Source organism: Tupaia chinensis, unplaced genomic scaffold, assembly GCF_000334495.1.
Source record: "Tupaia chinensis unplaced genomic scaffold, TupChi_1.0 Scaffold148626_1, whole genome shotgun sequence".
NCBI classification, from domain to species: Eukaryota; Metazoa; Chordata; class Mammalia; order Scandentia; family Tupaiidae; genus Tupaia; species Tupaia belangeri.
In genome coordinates, this window is record NW_006208475.1 from 1,365,487 (window position 1) to 1,376,787 (window position 11,301).

At 44.5% G+C, this 11,301-nt stretch overlaps 1 long non-coding RNA gene across 1 annotated transcript; it reads right to left on the reverse strand.

Moving 5' to 3' along the window:
• Positions 1–8,010: 8,010 nt before the first annotated feature.
• LOC102500328 (uncharacterized) lies at positions 8,011–9,791 on the reverse strand. Its single transcript, XR_337654.2, has 3 exons — positions 9,598–9,791; positions 9,185–9,287; positions 8,011–8,046 (listed from the first exon to the last, which is right to left on the reverse strand). It is a non-coding gene; the product is annotated as an uncharacterized LOC102500328 (long non-coding RNA).
• Positions 9,792–11,301: the final 1,510 nt, after the last annotated feature.

Genomic DNA, 11,301 nt, shown 5'->3' on the forward strand with positions numbered 1-11,301 from the left:
GCCTGGGCATCATGCTTTAGGCAATTAAAGCTGTTTTTACAAGTCTGAAAGACTGTGTAGTCTGAAATGATTTTGTAAAAAAATCGTTTCATTTCTTTTTTTAAATTTTTAAAATTATTATTTTTTTATTAGGTTTTTGCCATGGGGTGCATGCACTCACCAGAGAGAGCTAGAGAGAAGGAAAGTGGGAAATCACCCTCCGGGGGGATGGCTATGCCATAGTCCCTTCTCCTCTCAGGATTTTGGGCTCACACGTGCACGTGCCAGGCATGCTTTTCAAGCCAGTAGGTTGGGCTTAAGCCATGGTTGGCCATGTGGGAGTCCAGCGGCTTAGCTACTATGCTACCTGCTGGCCCCTCTATTCTGTTTCTATTTTTTTTTTTCGCCGTTAAATATGAATTGCCAGAGTGTGCATGTGCAGGAGAGAGAGAGTGAGCAAGCGAGCGGGTGAGCACCCCAGTGGGGCTTAGTCCTGCCGTAGTCTCCTTTCCTCCACTTCCCCTTCCTGTCAGGACTCCGGGGATGCACGCACACATGCCTGGTACGTCCCGAAGCCACCAGGGCTGGTGTTTGAATGCGCATAGGCCGTGTGGTGCGCAGTGCACTGTGCTCAGCCTTGGTGCTCGGGGATGGGGCCAGCCCTGTGCTACTCCTTTAAATGTTATGATCAGAGAAACCAAGACTTGATTTATAATCTTGTGTAAGTGCTGGGAAGGTGGCAAAGAAAATGAATTCTCTGTGGTAATCTTAGCAATATTTTGATGGCAAATTACCAGGGGAGAATGCAATTCATGCTTGGTTTACTGTGATCCCCCTCCCCATTCTGTCACACACAGGACTGAGGTTGGAAGAAGGTGAGCGGTAATTATATTGAGAACTACAATAGATGCCAAGCTTTAGTCATCCTTGTATTTAGGGCTGGAAGTCCTCTGAGAGGTGGATTGGAATGACCTGCTTTTACAGATGAGGAAAATAAAACCCAGAGGAGAAAGTGAACTTATCGGATCTGGTTAGTGAGCCAAGCCAGGATTAGAACTCAAGTCTTTATGTCTCGATTCAGTGTTAGTTTTGCTTCTGCTTAAGGAGATCCATGATCAGTTTTCGGAATCAGCTGGAGTCTTCTTCATCGCTCTTTGTGAAAGAGGGTTTTTTGTTAAGAGTTACAGATGGCGAGAGAGAGAAATCATTTGAATGGATCCTTTAAAATTGTGGTTAAACACAGAGATACTTGTGAGAGGAGATAAAAGCAATTGCATTCAGTCTGAGTTTTAAAATAGTTTCATAAAGTCATTGGTCCTGAAAGATTTTGATTTTTTTTTTCTCTCCTCTTCAAACTATATCATGTTATTATGGGGTTGCCACGGGGAGCTTACGTGAGCTGCCAAAAACCTAAAACAAATCTTCGGATATTAAGCAGGGAAGATTAAGTCAGAGTTAAATTCTTGTAGAGCAAAATACAGTGCCCATCTGAAGCACCACCTATGTACTGGAAAAATGGCTCCTTCCCTCCTTCCCCTGCATCTGGAAGATTTAAACGCCATTATTGGCCTATTGAGATAAAAGAGGCGTTTTCCAAGGTGCACATTTGTCACAGCGCTAAAAGTAGTTCTTCAAAGAACACTTAAAAAGCAATCCTTCAGGCTAGAACTTTTCAAACAATGTTTACTTTCATATCAAGCAAGCCTTCTGTGGCCTCTGAACAAACGAATGCCATTCGATTTTATCACACAGCGGACTGTGGCTCGAATGTACCATAACCACAGAATCAGGAAGTGGATCACACATTTTTTTTTTTTTTCTTTGTGAAAGAGGGTTTTTTGTTAAGAGTTACAGATGGCGAGAGAGAGAAATCATTTGAATGGATCCTTTAAAATTGTGGTTAAACACAGAGATACTTGTGAGAGGAGATAAAAGCAATTGCATTCAGTCTGAGTTTTAAAATAGTTTCATAAAGTCATTGGTCCTGAAAGATTTTGATTTTTTTTTTCTCTCCTCTTCAAACTATATCATGTTATTATGGGGTTGCCACGGGGAGCTTACGTGAGCTGCCAAAAACCTAAAACAAATCTTCGGATATTAAGCAGGGAAGATTAAGTCAGAGTTAAATTCTTGTAGAGCAAAATACAGTGCCCATCTGAAGCACCACCTATGTACTGGAAAAATGGCTCCTTCCCTCCTTCCCCTGCATCTGGAAGATTTAAACGCCATTATTGGCCTATTGAGATAAAAGAGGCGTTTTCCAAGGTGCACATTTGTCACAGCGCTAAAAGTAGTTCTTCAAAGAACACTTAAAAAGCAATCCTTCAGGCTAGAACTTTTCAAACAATGTTTACTTTCATATCAAGCAAGCCTTCTGTGGCCTCTGAACAAACGAATGCCATTCGATTTTATCACACAGCGGACTGTGGCTCGAATGTACCATAACCACAGAATCAGGAAGTGGATCACACATTTTTTTTTTTTTTGTATTCCCCAAGTGTTCATGGGTTTTGAAATAAAAACAATTGATGTCTTAATGCTCCAGAATAGTTCCAAATCATACTTAGAATGGTTCTAGAAATTAAACCACGGGCCGTTATCCTATGGAGAATGATACCTTGTGAAATCTTCCCTTCAATGTCTACCCAGAGTTCTGCCTTTTTCAAGGGGAAAGGTCCTGCCTGGGGAAACTAGACTGCTCTGTACGAATCACCTATAGTTCTGTCAGGGTAGGGCGCCTTAGCTCTGCAGCTGCGTCATGTTACCCTCATTGCAGTATCTACATTCCTGTACGATGCAAAAGAATAGCTTTTTAGACATGCTTATCGAATGCGTAAACCAAAGTGGATGATTTCAAATGAATGCACGGGGTGAAAACACTCACAAGTAATTCTGTTAAGACCCTCATACCCCGGATCATCTTTTCTGTGCATCAAACCAGGGATCAGTAAACCTTTTCTGTAACGGGCCGCAGGATGCGTGTTTTGGGCTTTGCTGGCCATGTGATCTCTGTCACAAGTCCTCAACTCTTGCTGTTGTGCAAAAGCAGCTATAGAAAATATGTACAAAGGCCAGCATGGTGGTTAAGGGCACTGGATTCCCACATGGCCAACCGTGGTTTGAGTCCTGGACCAGGAGGCTTGCTTTCTCTCTCTCTGTCTCTAGAAATATTTTTAAAAAAATTAAAAAGTTAAATAATTTCTTTAAAAAAGAAAATATGTAGAGAAGTGAACGTGGCTGTGTTCCAGAGAAATTTGACAGAAGCAGGTGGCCCGCCCACGGAGGGGCCGTGCTGACCCCAGTCTAGATACGCAGCGTTGTGCTGTGTGTGGACACAGATTGCGGATGAAGGAGATGAAGGAGAGAAACATCAAACAGCCTTCTGGCTTTTATTTTGGTCTTTTTCTAACTTTGTCCACGGCTTCAAGATCTTTCGACTTCATATTATTATGCAGAGAGCATGTTACCCAAACCCCTTTCACTTTTGTTGGGGGAAGCCTGGAAGGGTCGAGGTAGCCTGCTTCTGTCTACGCTGTGTTCTTTGGAGCGTAGCATACCACCTAGGATTAATAAATGCTAAATAATCATCATTTTTCACCTCGCCGCCGTCCCCTTTATGGCGTCTCCTTTGGTGCCCTCGGAGGTATTAACCTGTAGCTTTTACAATGTCCTATTACACACTGTCAGCAGCACCTTGCTGATTAAATCACACTCAGGAGGGCGTTAACTGCAAGGCCGTAAGTATTCCTGACAGGTTGTCTTGCATGAGCTTCGTTTCTCTTGTATAAAGATTAAAAATCTTGTCATCGCTGGTAAGAAATGAAGTAGACGTAAAACCACCGAGCAACCATAACTCACACAAGGTACTTCTCTAAAAGTCAAAATTCCGATGAGGCAGGCAGCTTATCTAAAGTAAAATAGGCCCGTCTAGTGATGATCGGGTATTTCGTGGTGCTGGGTAGTGGGATCTTGGAGGCTTTTGTGGGTGGCTTTTGGGGTGAAGTGTTTTCTAATACGCATGAAGCGTTCCTGATGAATCCAAGAATTCCATGTTTATAACTAGTGAGACAGCTCCAAGCTAGTAGTCTTATTTTTTGTGACTCACCCTGAAGACAAGCTTTTTTTCACCACGGACCTAAGTTTTCTTTCCCACCATCCTCAGTGTCACGGTTATAAAACTGTCTTTTTGCTGTCCTTCCAGATTCTTTGCTTAAACTGGACTTTTGCCCACAGCAGTGGGAGATGCTGTCCCATAAAGCCGGAACATTTTACAAGTCCTGGCACCAAAGGCTTATTACTTCATTTCCAAAACAGCACCGAGAGCTCACTGCAGAGGCCCCGGGGAGGGGGAGCTGCGGCCTTGTGCTGTTCACTGTTGAGCAGAGGACGGTGGGGATGTCGGTGCTGCAAGTTGAGATGAAGACGTGACTATTTAGAAGGCACTCCAACCAGGCCAGACTGGGGCCGACCACGCAGGCTCTATGTTTTGAATGTATGTAGATAATTTTTGACAGTCTTAAATAACAATCCATGAGGGCAGCTGATAAGCTCTTTCAGTTTTGAGATAGTAAAAGAATATATATATATATATATATATATAAGCCAGCCATTGGTGATTATGTGAGCTGGATCCCATGTAGCTGACTGTGCAGTTCGAGTCCCAGGCCCAGCTGTGAAATACATTCTGGGCGTGTTTGTGTATGTGTGTCCACTTTCGAGAGAGGAGGGATGAATGGAGAGAAGGGATTGTGGTGTGACCATCCCCCTGGAGAAGTGCTTTCTCCTCTCTCTGTTTCTGGTTCTGATGAACACACATGCCTGCTGACAAATTAAAAAAAAAAAGAAAAATCAAGTTGCAGTTTTCTGGTCCCCAGCCCTTGTTACTCGTCCTGTTCGCACCTCAAGGTAAACAGTATAATTCATTGAGGGTGTATTAGTCAGGGTCCTGGCAGAAAGCAGATGTCATACTTGATCAAGATGGAAAATTCGCGGGTGTTCGTCAGAGAGACCATTTACACATGTGTGGGCAGGATGTGGGGAAGTCCCAGGAGGTGTCAGACTGTGACAAGCCGGGGTGTAAAAGGAGAGGGGAGGGGACCGTTACTGGGTCCCAGAAGAGATGGGTGTGCAGCAGAGTCTCCACATGGCTGGTGGCCTTGGGTTGAGAGACGCAACCTGCTTTGGGCAGGGAGGGCACTGTCAATAAACACCCACCCTCCTTCTCTCCCCTGCCTGGGTCTCCTGGCGGGGCCCCTCCCAGCCACACTCACGCAGGAGCCAGCAGACACCACTGTGGCCCATGTGGGCCGTTCTCAGTGTCAGGAAGGAGCCGGGTAATGGACCAGGAGGGCCGAAGACATCCAGCGCTGTGTGTCCTGAAACTCCGTCACCGGGACAGTCACTAGTATAGAGCAACAGCCAAGAAAATGGTTCACAAAAGTCCCAGACAGTAAATATTTTGGGTTTCGTGAACCCATACAGTCTCTGTCATGTTTTTTTTTTTTTTTTTTAATTTTTAAAAACTTTTAGAAGTGTAAAAACCATTCTTAGCATGCAGGCTGTAGAAAACAAAAGTAAAGCCTGGGCTGGATGAGCCTGGTGGGCTGTAGCTCGCCAGCCTCTAGCTTATGTTACTGGTTTGTGCCTTCCCTCCCTCCCTCCCTCCCTCCCTCCTTCTTTGTTTGTTTGTTTGTTTGTTTCTTTCTTTTATTAAAGAGGTTTTTACTGTAGGACATGTGCACTCACTGGAGAGACAGAAAGAGAGAAAGCAAGAAATCCCCCACCCTCCCAGAGGGATGGCCATGCCACGATTCCTTCTCCTCCATCCTCCTTTTGGGATTTTGGGCACACAAACCCATGCTCAGCATGAGTTTTAAGCCTCCGGGTCTGGGATTCCAACTGTGGTCAGCTATGTGGGAGTCAAGCGACATTATACCATCTGCTGGTCCCAGCTTGCTTTTCTATTGTCGTGTGACAGACTACCAAGAACTTAGTGGCTTGTAAGAACTTATTTATCATCACATGTTTCTCTAAGTCGAAATTCCAGGTGGGGCCTGGCTCCATAGGCTAGTGCTTAAGGCAACCAGATCCCACAAGGCTCATCATGGTTCAAATCCCAAAAAAACGCACTGGGAACTTCTGTGTGGATGCCCCACATCCTGACAGGATGGAGACAGGGAGAAAGGATTGTGGTATGACTAAGCCCCATTGGGTGGGGACTTCCCCCCACCACAAGTGCATGTGCCCTCTAGCAGTTAAAAAGTTCTAGGTGGGCTCGTAAATTCTTTACTCAGGCTGGAGCAACTATGAACAGTTCCTTTTTCCTTTCTTTTTTTTTTAAGAGAGTTTTTTTTGTTGTTGTTGTTACAGAGCGTGTGCACTTGCCACAGACAGAGAGACAGAAAGTGAGAAATCATCCCCCAGAGAGGATGGCCATACTGCATTCCCTTCTCCTCCAGTCTTTTGTTGGGATTTTGGGCATGCACGCACATGCGCCTGGTGTGAGTTTTAAGCTGATAGGTCTGGGACTCGAACTGTGGTCGACTACACGGGAGTCCAGCAATGTAATCCTTATGCCATCTGTTGGTCCCCCATTTTCTTTCTTCCTTCCTTCCTTTCTTCTTTTTTTGTTAGAGGATGTACGTACTTGCCAGAGAGACAGAGAGACAGGAAGGAAGAGGAGAAAACACGTCTCAAGGAGAATGGTCACACCCATCCCTTCTCTTCTGTTTCTCCATCCTATCAGGACACTGGGGAAGCACATGGGCCCAAGCCACTGGGTCCAGGTCTTGAACCAAGAGATCAACCATGTGGGATCCAGCTGTCTTAATCACCAAGCCATGGAGCCGGCCTACGACTGGTTTCTTGGCTAGTGTGTTACACTAATTTGACCTTGATGGAAGAAATCTAGTTGAGATATTTTATCCATAGGACTTCCCAATGGTCCTCAGATTATTTCCACTGGGTCACGACCCACTGGGCCCAGCCACGTGGCCAAAGCTAGCTGTGGTCTTGAATGACTGAAAACTATCTCCCCGTCACATAGGTACTGTGAATAGGGGATAGGATGATCTTTGTCCTGAGTGACTGATAGATAAGATAGGAGAGGTCCTTGTCATCATCTGAGCTGAAGGTGACTGGAAGAGATGACAGAGAAGCAGAAAGTGGATGCCATCTTGATGAAGATGCTAGCAGGGGACCTCTAAAGCTGTGAAGATGCACTGACGAAAAGTGGATTCAGCGCAACAGAAGTTGAGAGGCAGGGTGGGCTTTGGGGTAGGCCGATTCAACAGTTCAGCCGGGTTATTCAGGGCCCTGCTTCTCTCTGTCTCTTCACTCTGCCATCATCCACCATCAGATTTTTTTCCCCTCAGCCTTCAGCATATTTGAAGTAGTTCCAGATCGTGTTCAGCCCCCCCAGAACCTCGAGACGCAAGGCAACGTCTCTCTTTTAGGACAGAAGAAACTGTCTCCAGAACACTCCTCTCTCCAGTAGAATTCTTTTCATATTCTATTGGTTAGAATTGAGTTGAATGCCAATTTCTGAACCAACTACTAGGAAGTGGAGCGAAACCACCATTAGTTTAGGTTTATGTCTAGTACTGGACTTGGGTCATTTGATCCCAAGGTATATGGCTGCTTGGGTGTCTAAACAAAAGCAGAGCTTCGTTAGGAAAAAAACAGGTGGAGAAACATGTGGGGTGGAATGGAAGTGGGGGAGGCAAACAACAGCTCCCACTACATCCTGACCTCCCACTACACCCTTTTGCACATATCAAAAAGTATCCGTAGCCTGCAAGAAACAGAATTTCTACGTACTTATGGAAGAGTTAAGATACGGTCACCTGGGTAATAAAACATAATATAAGGCATTGGAGGTATTAAGCATGTTTTCACTTCATGTTTATAGGTTTTTAATAAATCTTTTGGGGTCAATAATACTTTCATCAGATTGGGACCAGCAGGTGGCATGGTGGTTAAGGCATTGGACACTCACGTGGCTGACCATCTTTCGAGTCCTGGATCTGGTGGGTTACTTTTCCACTTTCCCTCTTTCTCTGTTCCTGTCTGGTTGAATTAAAATAAATGAATGAATAAATACAATTAAAAAAAACTTTCATCAGATCGTAAACATTTTTAAAAATAATAATTTATTTTATTTTATCTATTTTTTTTTAATTTGACCAGAGAGAGAGAGAAAGAGAGAGAGAGAGGTGGAAAGTAAGAAAGCAAGCTGCCAGGTCTGAGACTTGAACTGTGGTTGGCTGTGTAGGAGTTCAGCACCATACCACTTACCATCTCCCAAGATCTTACATATTTAAAAGACCTTGTAGAACTAGTAGACTTTGGATCTCATGCCTGCAAGAGTCTACTACCTAGCCAAAAGGAGGATAATTAAGCCCATAGGTCTCAACCTTTTTAACACACAATTCATGATAAATCTCAAAATACAAAAGTTTCAAGGTAATGCTTTGAGCTTCACTAAAACTACATTGGTGGTTTCCAAAACCAGGAAAATGAAAGTAAGAACAGTAGACATCAAAGAAGTAGGCAGGGCGCCTGGGCACGAAAGCCAAATTCCCTTGGGCTGTTACTCTGTATAAAACGGGGTGGAGAAATATGGTGGGTGGAGTGGAAGCTAGGGGGTCAAACAGGTCTTGCTGTAACCGTACTATATCTCTTGGTTCCATGACTGTATATGCATTTTTAAAATTGCCAGAGGGTGTATGCATCTTCCAGAAAGAGGAGGTGGGGACACCCCAAATGGGGTGTGGCCATGTTAACAAGAACTCCTTTTTCTTCCCTTTGCCCTTCCCGTGCATGCACACATGCCTACAGTGGTTTTTCAAGCCTCTAACTGAGACTCAAGTCAGCTGTGTGGGATCTAGCGCTTCCAGCCCCACTCCCAATATTCCTGGGCATTGCTTTGTAGCAAAACAACACAACCGAAGGATTTGATGGATTTAAGAAACTTATCATGGAAGATTCTGTCGTCTAAGGAGGCTGCTATTGTGGAAGATGAATATGGAAGTGTGTGGGGTGTGCATACACATTTATAGTCATGGATTTAAAACATCAGGGGTGCTATTGGATGTCCAGGGTACATTCAATTCCAGCTTTATGAGGTGGGTCTCTATTCAGCAAGTAGTTCTTGCTTTCAGCCCTTACTACGTTCTAGTTGTACAGTAGTTACTTCCAGGCCTACCTGTGTCTCCCACGTGTGAACCCTTGGCAGACAGGACTATGCCCTTCACGTCGTTTATCTCCACGGTCCCTAGAATAGCCCTTTGCAACAGCTGTCATTAAGGCTGCGATAAGAGCATATAAATGAATATGAGAGCTTGCCCTGAAAGCCAACAACACCCAACGTACCACCCGAAAAGAAAGCTAACACTTTTTATTGCTTCCTTTGTACAAATTTTTAAAACAGAATGATTTTATTTATTTATTTACTTATTTATTTTTAATTTGACCAGGGAGGGACAGAGAGAGAGAGCAAGAGAGGGAAAGTGAGAAAGCAAGCCACCCAGTCTGGGACTTGAACCACGGTCAGCCATGTGGGAGTCCAGAGCCCTTAACCACCATGCCACCTGCTGGTCCCCATAGGAAGCCACCTACATTAAAGATGGCTTGGCTTCCTTTTCCTCTCTGTCGCCATTGCAGTTGGAACATGGTGGTTTTCCTCTCCCGGAGTAGAGCTTTGCTATCCACGTTGTTGAGTTTAAAGGACCACGCGTCAGGGAATGGGACGTTTGAGTGGAAGAACGTCTTCATCCCATGCTGTGTAGATGCCAGGGTGGTTCTTCCTTCTTCATTTCTCTAGGCTCTGTATGAAAAAAAAACAAAACAACAACAACAAAACAAAAACGTTACAGCAGTTTGCTCCATGGCGAGCTAAAATCAGTTTAAAGCAGACTTTACATATTTATTTAAAAATGGCCTGCAATGTATTTTAGAGTCAGTATTGATTCCCCTTGTCTTTGAGATTGCCTCTCTGACTGGTGCTTTTGTTCGGATGCAATTGCCTGGTAAAGTAATAGGCTTTGAGGTTCCATCAGTGCCTGCTCTTTTCTATGTTGCAATTGCCTGATAATAATCCGATTGTATCTCTGCCTGATGTTTTAATACTCCTCTCTTCCAGATTGCTGCTGAGGAAGTATTTGCCCCAATAGGTTGTTACACCGTAATAAAAACAAACAGAGCAGGAGAACGAGGGGTTTGTACACCCTGCTGTGTGTCCCTCTAGGCTGACCTCTGTGCATACCACACGTCCCGGTTAGCTACTGCTGCCCAACTACCTCATAATTTAGTGACATAAGCCACAGTCATTTCGTTATGCCCATAGACATTCTGGGTCAGGTCAAGAAGCCTCTCGGGGTAGAAAAGGATTGCTGGTCTCATCTCTCTTCTGGGAGATCTGGGACTTCTGCTAGGAGGACTCAAGTAACCGGGGTGCTGATAAAGCCCGAGTGCTAGAATGGTCTCGAGACCTCTTCAGTCATGGTCCAGGATGACCTGGAAACCAGGCTTTGCTGGGACTGTCTATGGAAGTGCCTGCCTTATGGGCTTGGGTTTTCTCACAGCATGGGGGGGCTTGCAGTAGTTAAGCTTGCTCCACTTGGGGCTCTAAGAGTGTTTTCTGGGGAGCAAGTTGGAGGCTGAGGGGCTTTGTCTGATCTGGCCTCAGAGACCATGGAGCATCACTCCTACATTCTCTGCTTGTAGGTAAACCACTAAGGCTGACCCGGATTCAGTGGGAGGAGGATTTGATTCCACCTTCCAAAAGGAGGGATGTTAAAGAAAAAAATGTTGCCATCTTTATTTTGTTTAAGATTTTTGCCATTGGGTGCATGTGCTCACTGTAAACAGAGAGAGAGAGAGTGAGAGGGAAAGTGAGAAATCACCCCCGAGGGGGATGGCCACACAGCAGTCTCTTCTCCTCCTGGGGATTTGGGTACACATGCGCACATGGCTGGTATGATTCTCAAGTCAAGAATAACTCCTCTTCATCCACAAGCAGTTCAATGCAAATCATGGAAACGTCTGATAAAGAATTTAGAGTATTCATAATGGCAAAGCTAACTGAGATGGAAGAGAAGAGAGACAACGGACTCCTAAAGAGAAAGGAGAAAGAAGTTGATGAGTTCCAGGAGGTGAGGAAATTCTTGCGAGATCTAAAAGAGGAATTACATGCTTTACAAAAGAGTCAAACGGAACTGTTGGAAATGAAGTCTATAATACAGGAAGTCAAAATCTCCCTTGAAAGTATTAAAAGCAGACTAGATCATACAGAAAATAGAATCTCAGACGTAGAAGAGAAAA